A 12,552-nucleotide genomic window follows, 5' to 3' on the forward strand; every position below is an offset into this window, starting at 1 on the left:
AAGTTAGGATTTATTTTACAGGTAATTTTGTATTTCTTTTAGCTAGGTAGTTATTAAATAGTTAATAACTATTTAATAACTATTCTAACTAGCTAAAATAAATACAAAGTTACCTGTAAAATAAATATAAATCCTAAGATAGCTATAATATAATTATTAATTACATTGTAGCTATCTTAGGGTTTATTTTACAGGTAAGTATTTATTTTTAAATAGGAATAATTTATTAAAGTATAGTGTAGTGTTAGGTGTAATTGTAACTTAGGTTAGGATTTATTTCACAGGTACATTTCTCTTTATTTTAGCTAGGTAAGCTATTAAATAGTTAATAACTATTTAATAGCTATTGTACATGGTTAAAATAAATTGAAAGGTACCTGTAAAATAAAAATAAATCCTAAGATAGCTAGAATATAATTATTATTTATATTGTAGCTATATTAGGGTTTATTTTAAAGGTAAGTATTTAGTTTTAAATAGGATTCATTTAGTTAATAAGAGTTAATTTATTTAGATTTATTTAATTAATATTTAAGTTAGGGGGCGTTAGGGTTAGGGTTAGGTTTAGGGGTTAATAATTTTATTACAGTGGCGGCGGCGTAGTGGGGGGCAGGATAGGGGTTAATAAATTTATTATAGGTTGCGACGGTGTAGGGGGGGCAGATTAGGGGTTAATAAATGTATTATAGGTGGCGACGGTGTAGGGGGGGCAGGATAGGGGTTAATACATTTAATATAGGTTGCGGCGGGTTCAGGGAGCGGCGGTTTAGGGGTTAATACATTTATTATAGTTGCGGTGGGCTCCGGGAGCGGCAGTTTAGGGGTTAATATGTATAGAGTAGCTTGCGGTGGGCTCCGGGAGCGGCGGTTTAGGGGGTAATAACTTTATTTAGTTGCGGCGGTGTAGGGGGGGTCAGATTAGTGGTGTTTAGACTCGGGGTACATGTTAGGGTGTTAGGTGTAGACAGCTCCCATAGAAATCAATGGGATGTCTGTCAGCAGCGAACTTGTACTTTCGCTATGGTCAGACTCCCATTGATTCCTATGGGATCCGCCGCCTCCAGGCTGGCGCTTTGAAAACCAGGTACGCTGGGCCGTAAAAGTGCCGAGCGTACCTGCTAGTTTTTTGATAGCTAGCAAAAGTAGTGAGAATGTGCCGCACTTGTGTGCGGAACATCTGGAGTGACGTAAGAATCGATCTGTGTCGGACTGAGTCCGGCGGATCGAAGCTTACGTCACAAAATTCTACTTTTGCCGGTCTCGAGCCTTTGATAACTAAGGCGTATCAGCCTCGCCACAAATACGCTGCGGAATACGCAGCGTATTTGAGGTTGACGGCTTGATAACTAGGCCCCATATTGTTAGCTTTCAACTTTAAGCAGTTAAGGTATTCCCAGGTTATAACATTACCTACCAAACTGAAAGGGATGTTAAGTTCAGCCATTGCACACAGAAATGTGCTCCATCCTGTGGGTGTATTACATTTTGTAATATTATGACTCTGTGTAACATAACATACTAAGTTCAGTATGTTAGAACCAGGTACAACACAGTCTTTATACACAAATTTCCCTTTATCATTCCAGGTTGCGGTGTGTTTAGCAATTCAAAATTTTTCTTGAATGGGTCATTTACACTACCAACCACTTCTTGAATTAGAGCTTTAGAGGTTCATTGAAGAAGCTGAGAGAGCTGTGTCAGATTGGTGCTTCTTAACCCACTATGCCAACTTTTCTGTCTAGGATGATTGACACTCCGTGCCTGCATGCAATTCGCTGCACAAGTAGGAGGTGACGTTGCAGTCTTTTCCTTGTGTGCAATGGTTAATGCGGGCACACTATTGCTGTCCACTAGCCAAGATGTTGGGCAGACAGGGTGGAGATAGCTGCAGCTGTCTGGCCATTGTTAAATCTAGGCCTTAGTATCTTTTGTTGTAGATCCTGCCTGTAAAGCTGGTTGATCTGATGAGGGTATCTGGTAAACCCTCTGATGAGGGTGTCTGTTAAGCCCTCTATAAACCTAATATGCAGTATTGTGAATAAAAATTCATTGTACAGTTTCAGCCAGCATTCCTAAAACCAAACCATTTTATCAAACCTTTCTGATTAGAGTGTGTTAGCATTTTGCAGCAATTGTTTTACAAAAAACAAACAAACCCTGAATTAGGTGGACCTGCTAAAATACAAGAGAGTGGATGTTTTAATAACCAAAAGGATAAAGATGTAAAGTTGAATGTAAGTTTTGTGTATTCTGTAGCTGTCTCATCTCTATCTGATATGTAAATATCCTTTACCTTTAGATATGTTTTACCTGTTGTCAGTTTGTATCCATAATTTGTGGGCCGTGCGGAAACTCTGTAATCTGTGTACCTTTAGGTAATTCATTGGTCAGTCACCCAAAATAGTCACCCAGAGGTGGATTCCATTGACCAGGTCTGCACAAATTCAAACAATTGATTATACAAAAACAATAGTAAGAATTAATGTTAAGAACAAATACTCCCCTTCAGGAGCAGAGCCGCTGCCTCCCACAGACCTAGATTTGGAGTTTGGCGTTAGCCGTGAAAACCAGCGTTAGAGGCTCCTAACGCTGGTTTTAGGCTACCGCCGGTATTTGGAGTCACTCAAAATAGGGTCTAACGCTCACTTTTCAGCCGTGACTTTTCCATACCGCAGATCCCCTTACGTCAATTGCGTATCCTATCTTTTCAATGGGATCTTTCTAACTCCGGTATTTAGAGTCGTTTCTGAAGTGAGCGTTAACGACAAAACTCCAGCCGCAGGAAAAAAGTCAGTAGTTAAGAGCTTTCTGGCCTAACGCCGGTTTATAAAGCTCTTAACTACTGTGCTCTAAAGTACACTAACACCCATAAACTACCTATGCACCCCTAAACCGAGGTCCCCCCACATCGCCGACACTCGAATAATTTTTTTTAACCCCTAATCTGCCGACCGCCACCTACTTTATCCTTATGTACCCCTAATCTGCTGCCCCTAACACCGCCGACACCTGTATTATATTTATTAACCCCTAACCTGCCCCCCACAACGTCGCCTCCACCTACCTACACTTATTAACCCCTAATCTGCCGACCGCAAAGTGCCGCCACCTACGTTATCCTTATGTACCCCTAATCTGCTGCCCCTAACACCGCCGACCCCTGTATTATATTTATTAACCCCTAATCTGCCCCCCTCAACGTCGCCTCCACCTGCCTACACTTATTAACCCCTAATCTGCCGACCGGACCTGAGCGCTACTATAATAAAGTTATTAACCCCTAATCCGCCTCACTAACCCTATAATAAATAGTATTAACCCCTAATCTGCCCTCCCTAACATCGCCGACACCTAACTTCAATTATTAACCCCTAATCTGCCGACCGGAGCTCACCGCTATTCTAATAAATGTATTAACCCCTAAAGCTAAGTCTAACCCTAACACTTACACCCCCCTAAATTAAATATAATTTTAATCTAACGAAATTAATTAACTCTTATTAAATAAATTATTCCTAATTAAAGCTAAATACTTACCTGTAAAATAAATCCTAATATAGCTACAATATAAATTATAATTATATTATAGCTATTTTAGGATTAATATTTATTTTACAGGTAACTTTGTATTTATTTTAACCAGGTACAATAGCTAAAATAGTTAAAATAATTACAAATTTACCTGTAAAAGAAATCCTAACCTAAGTTACAATTAAACCTAACACTATACTATCAATAAATTAATTAAATAAACTACCTACAATTACCTACAATTAACCTAACACTACACTAGCAATAAATTAATTAAATACAATTCTTACAAATAAATACAATTAAATAAACTTGCTAAAGTACAAAAAATAAAAAAGAACTAAGTTACAAAAAATAAAAAAATATTTACAAACTTAAGAAAAATATTACAACAATTTTAAACTAATTACACCTACTCTAAGCCCCCTAATAAAATAACAAAGCCCCCCAAAATAAAAAAATGCCCTACCCTATTCTAAATAACTAAAGTTCAAAGCTCTTTTACCTTACCAGCCCTGAACAGGGCCCTTTGCGGGGCATGCCCCAAGAAATTCAGCTCTTTTGCCTGTAAAAAAAAATAATACAATACCCAAGCCCCCCAACATTACAACCCACCACCTACATACCCCTACTCTAACCCGAACTCCCCTTAAATAAACCTAACACTAAGCCCGTGAAGATCTTCCTACCTTGTCTTCACCTCACTGGGTTCAACGATCTGTCCAGAAGAGCTCCTCCGATGTCCTGATCCAAGCCCAAGCGGGGGGCTGAAGAGGTCCATGATCCGGCTGAAGTCTTCATCCAAGCGGGAGCTGAAGAGGTCCATGATCCGGATGAAGTCTTCATCCAAGCGGGAGCGGAAGAGGTCCATGATCCGGATGAAGTCTTCTATCAACGGCATCTTCAATCTTCTTTCTTCCGGATCCATCTTGCAGACCTCCGACGCGGAACATCCTGCTGGCCCGACGGACTAACGACGAATGACGGTTCCTTTAAGGGACGTCATCCAAGATGGCATCCCTCGAATTCCGATTGGCTGATAGGATTCTATCAGCCAATTGGAATTAAGGTAGGAATATTCTGATTGGCTGATTAGGGGTTAATAACTTTATTATTGTAGCGCTCAGGTCCGGTCGGCAGATTAGGGGTTAATAAGTGTAGGCAGGTGGAGGCGACGTTGTGGGGGGCAGATTAGGGGTTAATAAATATAATATAGGGGTCGGCGATGTTAGGGCAGCAGATTAGGGGTACATAAGGATAATGTAAGTAGCGGCGGTTTACGGAGCGGCAGATTAGGGGTTAATAATAATATGCAGGGGTCAGCGATAGCGGGGGCGGCAGATTAGGGGTTAATAAGTGTAAGGTTAGGGGTGTTTAGACTCGGGGTACATGTTAAAGTGTTAGGTGCAGACGTAGGAAGTGTTTCCCCATAGCAAACAATGGGGCTGCGTTAGGAGCTTAACGCGGCTTTTTTGCAGGTGTTAGGTTTTTTTTCAGCTCAAACAGCCCCATTGTTTTCTATGGGAGAATCGTGCATGAGCATGTTTTTGAGGCTGGCCGCTTGCGTAAGCAACTCTGGTATCGAGAGTTGAAGCTGCGTTTAAAATGCTCTACGCTCCTTTTTTGGAGCCTAACGCAGCCTTTATGTGGACTCTCAATACCTGAGTTATTTTTATGGTGCGGCCAGAAAAAAGCCGGCGTTAGTTTTTCGGGTCGTTACCGACAAAACTCCAGATCTAGCCGACAGTTTCTTCCAGTGAACTGTTAGTAGATATTATTTGGTTAGAGGGGCGCTTGCTCCATAGTGAAATCCACCAACTTGATATCAGTGCAGAAGACTCTGGAAATGAAAGGACTCCAATTTTGTGTTTGGATACACTCAAAAAAAATAAGTGCAGTATACTCACTGAATCAAAAATCCAGTATCAGTGACGCCACAATATGACAAGAAAGAAACCTTAGTGTCTTTATAAAAACATAGGTTTATTAACTAGCTCTACGCGTTTCAATGAACCAGTGGTCTTTTTCAAGAGCAAGTTAAAAGACAAAAGAAGTAAGCTACATTGTGGCAAATATTGGTGGTTAAAATACACTGTGTACAAAAACCAGCTTCCAGTCTAATGGAAGGTTGTTTCACATAAGAATCACATTCCCAAATAAATTTATTTCCAACTGAAACAATAAAAAAATAAAATGCTACATCCAAACTACAAAAAACTTAAGTAGAGAAAAAGTTTTATAAAAAAATTATCATAAAGCATTCCTTTAAGGTAGAAATAAAACTAACCAATCCCCATCAAGCTAAAGTTTGAAATGACCAATCATATTTAGAGTTCCCATTCAAATAGGCTTAGGTCAATTAGTCCTCAAATAGGTCCGGCCATATTTGGGAAGTCACATGATGTTAGTGATCCAATCCGAATAAGGTCTTGGCTTCTGTATTATGTTTGTAGTTTCAGTTCCCAAATAAGTCAGAGTTGCCCGGAATGAGTCACATGTTAGATTCAACCAATCATCTGTTACTGGTGTTCCAGTCTGACTTGGAAAATCATATACCGCTAGATTTAGAGTTCTGCGGCCAAAGGGGTGCGTTAGCTACGTGTGTTTTTTCCCCCCCGCACCTTTTAAATACCGCTGGTATTTAGAGTTCACAGAAGGGCTGCATTAGGCTCCAAAAAGGGAGCGTATAGCATAATTTACCGCCACTGCAACTCTAAATACCAGCGGTGCTTACGGACCCGGCCAGCTTCAAAAACGTGCTCGTGCACGATTCCCCCATAGGAAACAATGGGGCCGTTTGAGCTGAAAAAAAACCTAACACCTGCAAAAAAGCAGCGTTCAGCTCCTAACGCAGCCCTCGAGTCTAAACACCCCTAACCTTACACTTATTAACCTCTAATCTGCCGCCCCCGCTATCGCTGGCCCCTGCATATTTTTATTAACCCCCAATCTGCCGCTCCGTACACCGCCGCCACCTACGTTATCCCTATGTACCCCTAATCTGTTGCCCCTAACACCGTTGATCACTATATTATATTTATTAACCCCTAATCTGCCGCCCTCAACGTTGCCGCCACCTACCTACAATTATTAACCCCTAATCTGCCGACCGGACCTCACCGCTACTATAATAAAGTTATTAACCCCTAATCCGCCTCACTCCCGCCTCACTAACCCTATAATAAATAGTATTACACAAATATAAATAGGGAAAGAGAGACTAGTATTGCCTTAAATGTATAGCTTTACCTTGAGCTAGGAGGCAAACACTCAGGTGATGCAAAAAACCTTATATGAAGGAAAAATAGTGGCATGCAGACCCTTAAACTAGTTATATATTCACATTGTAAAGTGAGAAAGAATAACAACTGAAATTAGATTGTTATTAAGAAAGACAGGGATTTCAGCACAGCCTTTTTTTTATAAAAAGTGCTAGGCAAATGCAAAGCTCTTGCATCAGCCAATCAGATTCAAGTTCAATCCGATTGGCTGATCCAATCAGCCAATCAGATTGACCTCGCATTCTATTGGCTGATCGAAACAGCCAATAGAATACGAGCTCAATCTGATTGGCTCAGCCAATCGGATTGAACTTGAATCTGATTGGCTGATTCAATCAGCCAATCAGATTTTTCCTACCTTAATTCTGATTGGCTGATAGAATCCTATCAGCCAATCGGAATTCGAGGGACGCCATCTTGGATGACGTCATTTAAAGGAACCGTCATTCGTCGTGAAGTCGTCGGCCAGGATGGATGGATCCGGAAGAAAGAAGATTGAAGATGCCGCTTGATAGAAGACTTCAGCCGGATGATGGATCTCTTCAGCCCGATGATGGACCTCTTCAGCCCGATGATGGACCTCTTCAGCCCGATGATGGACCTCTTCAGCCGGATGATGGATCTCTTCAGCCGGATGATGGACCTCTTCAGCCGGATGATGGACCTCTTCAGCCGGATGATGGATCTCTTCAGCCAGATGATGGATCTCTTCAGCCCGATGATGGACCTCTTCAGCCCCCGCTTGGGCTTGGATGAAGACTTCGGAGCCACCTCTGGATGGATCGGTGATACCCGGCGTGGTGAAGATAAGGTAGGGAGATCTTCAGGGGCTTAGTGTTAGGTTTATTTAAGGGGGGTTTGGGTTAGTTAGGGGTATGTGGGTGGTGGGTTGTAATGTTGGGGGGTATTGTATGTTTTTTTTCCAGGCAAAAGAGCTGAATTCTTTGGGGCATGCCCCGCAAAAGGCCCTTTTAAGGGCAGGTAAGGTAAAAGGGCTTTTCTATTTGTATTTTAGAATAGGGTAGGGCATTTTTTTATTTTGGGGGGCTTTGTTATTTTATTAGGGGGCTTAGAGTAGGTGTAATTAGCTTCAAATTGTTGTAATATTTTTCTAATGTTTGTAAATTATTTTTTTATTTTTTGTAACTTAGTTCTTTTTTTATTTTTTGTACTTTAGTTAATTTATTTAATTGCATTTAATTGTAGGTATTTGTATGTAATTAATTTATTGAAAGTGTAGTGTTAGGTTTAATTGTAGATAATTGTAGGTATTTTATTTAATTAATTTATTGATAGTGTAGTGTTAGGTTTAATTGTAATTTAGGTTAGGATTTATTTTACAGGTAATTTTGTAATTATTTTATCTAAGCAGCTATTAAATAGTTCTTAACTATTTAATAGCTATTGTACCTGGTTAAAATAAATACAAAGTTGCCTGTAAAATAAATATTAATCCTAAAATAGCTACAATATAATTATAATTTATATTGTAGCTATATTAGGGTTTATTTTACAGGTAAGTATTTAGCTTTAAATAGGAATAATTTATTTAATAAGAGTTCATTTATTTCGTTAGATAAAAATTATATGTAACTTAGGGGGTGTTAGTGTTAGACTTAGCTTTAGGGGTTAATAAATGTAATAGAGTAGCGGTGAGGTCCGGTCAGCAGATTAGGGGTTAATACTTGAAGTTAGGTGTCAGTGATGTTAGGGAGGACAGATTAGGGGTTAATACTATTTATTATAGGGTTATTGAGGCGGGAGTGAGGCGGATTAGGGGTTAAAAACTTTATTATAGTAGTGGTGAGGCCCGGTCGGCAGATTAGGGGTTAATAATTGTAGGTAGGTGGTGGCGATGTTTGGGGCGGCAGATTAGTGGCTAATAAATATAATATAGGGGTCGGCGGTGTTAGGGACAGCAGATTAGGGGTACATAGGGATAACGTAGGTTGTGGCGGTGTACGGTTGGCAGATTAGGGGTTAAAAAATTTTATTAGAGTGGCGGCGATGTGGGGGGACCTCGGTTTAGGGGTACATAGGTAGTTTATGGGTGTTAGTGTACTTTAGAGCACAGTAGTTAAGAGCTTTATGAACCGGCATTAGCCCAGAAAGCTCTTAACTCCTGGCTTTTTGCTGCGGCTGGAGTCTTGTTGTTAGATTTCTAACGCTCACTTCAGCCAAGACTCTAAATACTGGCATTAGAAAGATCCCATTGAAAAGAAAGGATACGCAATTGGCGTAAGGGGATCTGCGGTATGGAAAAGTCGCGGCTGCAAAGTGAGCGTTAGACCCTTTCCTGACTGACTCTAAATACCAGGGGGCGGCCAAAACCAGCGTTAGGAGCCCCTAACGCTGGTTTTGACGGCTAACGCAGAACTCTAAATCTAGCGGATAGTTTCTATGGTGGATAAATACCCTTAGAACATACGGCCAATTGGGTCTTTATAAAGATATCAGAGTTGCAGCTTTTGCTTGAAAGTGGATATTGATTCTTGTATATATGCTGTATATTTTTTGAAGTCTCCTTGAATATCCAGCATTAAAATAAGTTCTAAGACTTCTCCAACACCATACCCTTCTAATGGTATGATTTGAATATGTATGTTATTTGAGGAATAATTGTTTCTATATTTTCCATAAGGTTGTATCGTAAAGATTGTTCATTTTACGGTTTATTATGGGTACAAAAGATTGACGTTTTTTGGGACTCGGCAATTGGAAGCCAATGATCATGTGATTTTCCAAGTCAAACTGGAACACCAGTAACAGATGATTGGTTGAATCTAACATGTGACTCATTCCAGAAAACTTGGACTTATTTGGGAACTGAAACTACAAACCTAACACAGAAGTGAAGACCGTATCCGGATTGGCTCACTAACATCACATGACCTCCCAAATATGGCTGGACCTATTTGAGGACTAACTGACCTAAGCCTACTCGAATGGGAACTCTAAATATGATTGGTTGTTTCAAACTATAGCTTGATGTGGATTGGTTAGTTTTATTTCCACCTGAAAGGAACGCTTAATGATAATTTGAATGAGATCTTTTTAGAAAACTTTTTTTCTATTTAAGTTTTTTGTAGTTTGGATCTAGCATTTTATTTTTTTCATTGTTTTCAGTTGGAAATAATTTTAATTGGGAATGTGATTCTTACGTGGAACCACCTGACGTTAGACTGGAAGCTGGTTTTTGTACACAGTCGGCTAGATTTAGAGTTGGGCGGTAGCCGTGAAAACCAGCGTTAGAGGGTCCTAACGCTGGTTTTTACCGCCCTCTGGTATTTGGAGTCAGTCAGGAAAGGGTCTAACGCTCACTTTCCAGCCGCGACTTTTCCATACCGCAGATCCCCTATGCCATTTGCGTATCCTATCTTTTCAATGGGATCTTTCTAACGCCAGTATTTAGAGTCGTGGCTGAAGTGAGCGTTAGAAATCTAACGACAAAACTCCAGCCGCAGAAAAAAAACAGGAGTTAAGAGCTTTCTGGGCTAACGCCGGTTTATAAAGCTCTTAACTACTGTGCTCTAAAGTACACTAACACCCATAAACTACCTATGTACCCCTAAACCGTGGTCCCCCCACATCGCCACCACTCTATTAAATTTTTTAACCCCTAATCTGCCGCTCCGTACACCACCGCTACCTACATTATACCTATGTACCCCTAATCTGCTGCCCCTAACACCGCCGACCCCTATATTATATTTATTAACCCCTAATCTGCCCCCCACAACGTCGCCTCCACCTACCTACAATAATTAAACCCTAATCTGCCGACCGAACTGCACCGCTACTATAATAAATGTATTAACCCCTAATCCGCCTCACTCCCGCCTCAATAACCCTATAATAAATAGTATTAACCCCTAATCTGCCCTCCCTAACATCGCCGACACCTAACTTCAAACATTAACCCCTAATCTGCCGACCGGATTGCACCGCTACTATAATAAATGTATTAACCCCTAAAGCTAATTCTAACCCTAACACTAACACCCCCCTAAATTAAATATAATTTAAATCTAACAAAATAAATTATTTCTTATTAAATAAATTAATCCTATTTAAAGCTAAATACTTACCTGTAAAATAAACCCTAATATAGCTACAATATAAATTATAATTATATTGTAGCTATTTTAGGATTTATATTTATTTTACAGGTAACTTTGTAATTATTTTAACCAGGTACAATAGCTATTAAATAGTTAATAACTATTTAATAGTTACCTAGTTAAAATAATTACAAAATTACCTGTAAAATAAATCCTAACCTAAGTTACAATTAAACCTAACACTACACTATCAATAAATTAATTAAATAAATAAAATACCTACAATTACCTACAATTAAACCTAACACTACACTAGCAATAAATTAATTAAATAAAATACCTACAAATAACTACAATGAAATAAACTAACTAAAGTACAAAAAATAAAAAAGAACTAAGTTACAAAAAAAATTTTTTTTTTTACAAACATTAGAAAAATATTACAACAATTTTAAACTAATTACACCTACTCTAAGCCCCCTAATAAAATAACAAAGCCCCCCCAAATAAAAAAATGCCCTACCCTATTCTAAATTAAAAAATTTCAAAGCTCTTTTACCTTACCAGCTCTGAAAAGGGCCCTTTGCGGGGCATGCCCCAAAGAATTCAGCTCTTTTGCCTGTAAAAAAAAAACATACAATACCCCCCCCCCCAACATTACAACCCACCACCCACATACCCCTAATCTAGCCCAAACCCCCCTTAAATAAACCTAACACTAAGCCCCTGAAGATCTTCCTACCTTGTCTTCACCTCACCGGGTTCAGCGATCGGTCCAGAAGAGGGTCCGAAGTCTTGATCCAAGCGGCGGCTGAAGAACTCCATCATCGGGCTGAAGTCGGAAGTCCATCATCGGGATGAAGTCTTCTATCAAGCCGCATCTTCAATCTTCTTTCTTCCGGAGCGGAGCCATCTTCTTCCCAGCCGACGCGGATCCAACCTCTTCAAGCGACGCCTACTCGCTGAATGATGGTTCCTTTAAATGACGTCATCCAAGATGGCGTCCCTCTAATTCCAATTGGCTGATAGGATTCTATCAGCCAATCGGAATTAAGGTAGGAATATTCTGATTGGCTGATGGAATCAGCCAATCAGATTCAAGTTCAATCCGATTGGCTGATCCAATCAGCCAATCAGATTGAGCTTGCATTCTATTGGCTGTTTTTTTCAGCTCAAGCTGCCCCATTGTTTTCTATGGGGGAATCATGCACGAGCACGTTTTTGAAGCTCGCCGCGTCCGTAAGCAACGCTGGTATTTAGAGTTGCAGTGGCGGTAAATATGCTCTACGCTCCCTTTTTTGGAGCCTAACGCAGCCATTCTGTGAACTCTAAATACCAGTGGTATTTAAAAGGTGCGGGGGAAAAAAAGCATGCGTAGCTAACGTACCCCTTTGGCCGCAGAACTCTAAATCTAGCCGAGTGTATTTAAACCACCAGTATCTGCCACAATGTAGCTTACTTCTTTTGCCTTTTAACTTTCTCTTGAAAAAGATGACTGGTTCGTTGAAACACGTAGAGCTTAATAAACCTATGTTTTTATAAATACAACAATGTTTCTTTCTTGTCATATTGTTTCATCGCTGATACTGGATTTTTGATTCAGTGAGTATACTGCACTTATTTTTATTGAGTGTATACAAACACAAAATTGGAGTCCTTTCATTTCCAGAGTCTTCTGG

Source organism: Bombina bombina, chromosome 7 (genome assembly GCF_027579735.1).
Source record: "Bombina bombina isolate aBomBom1 chromosome 7, aBomBom1.pri, whole genome shotgun sequence".
NCBI classification, from domain to species: Eukaryota; Metazoa; Chordata; class Amphibia; order Anura; family Bombinatoridae; genus Bombina; species Bombina bombina.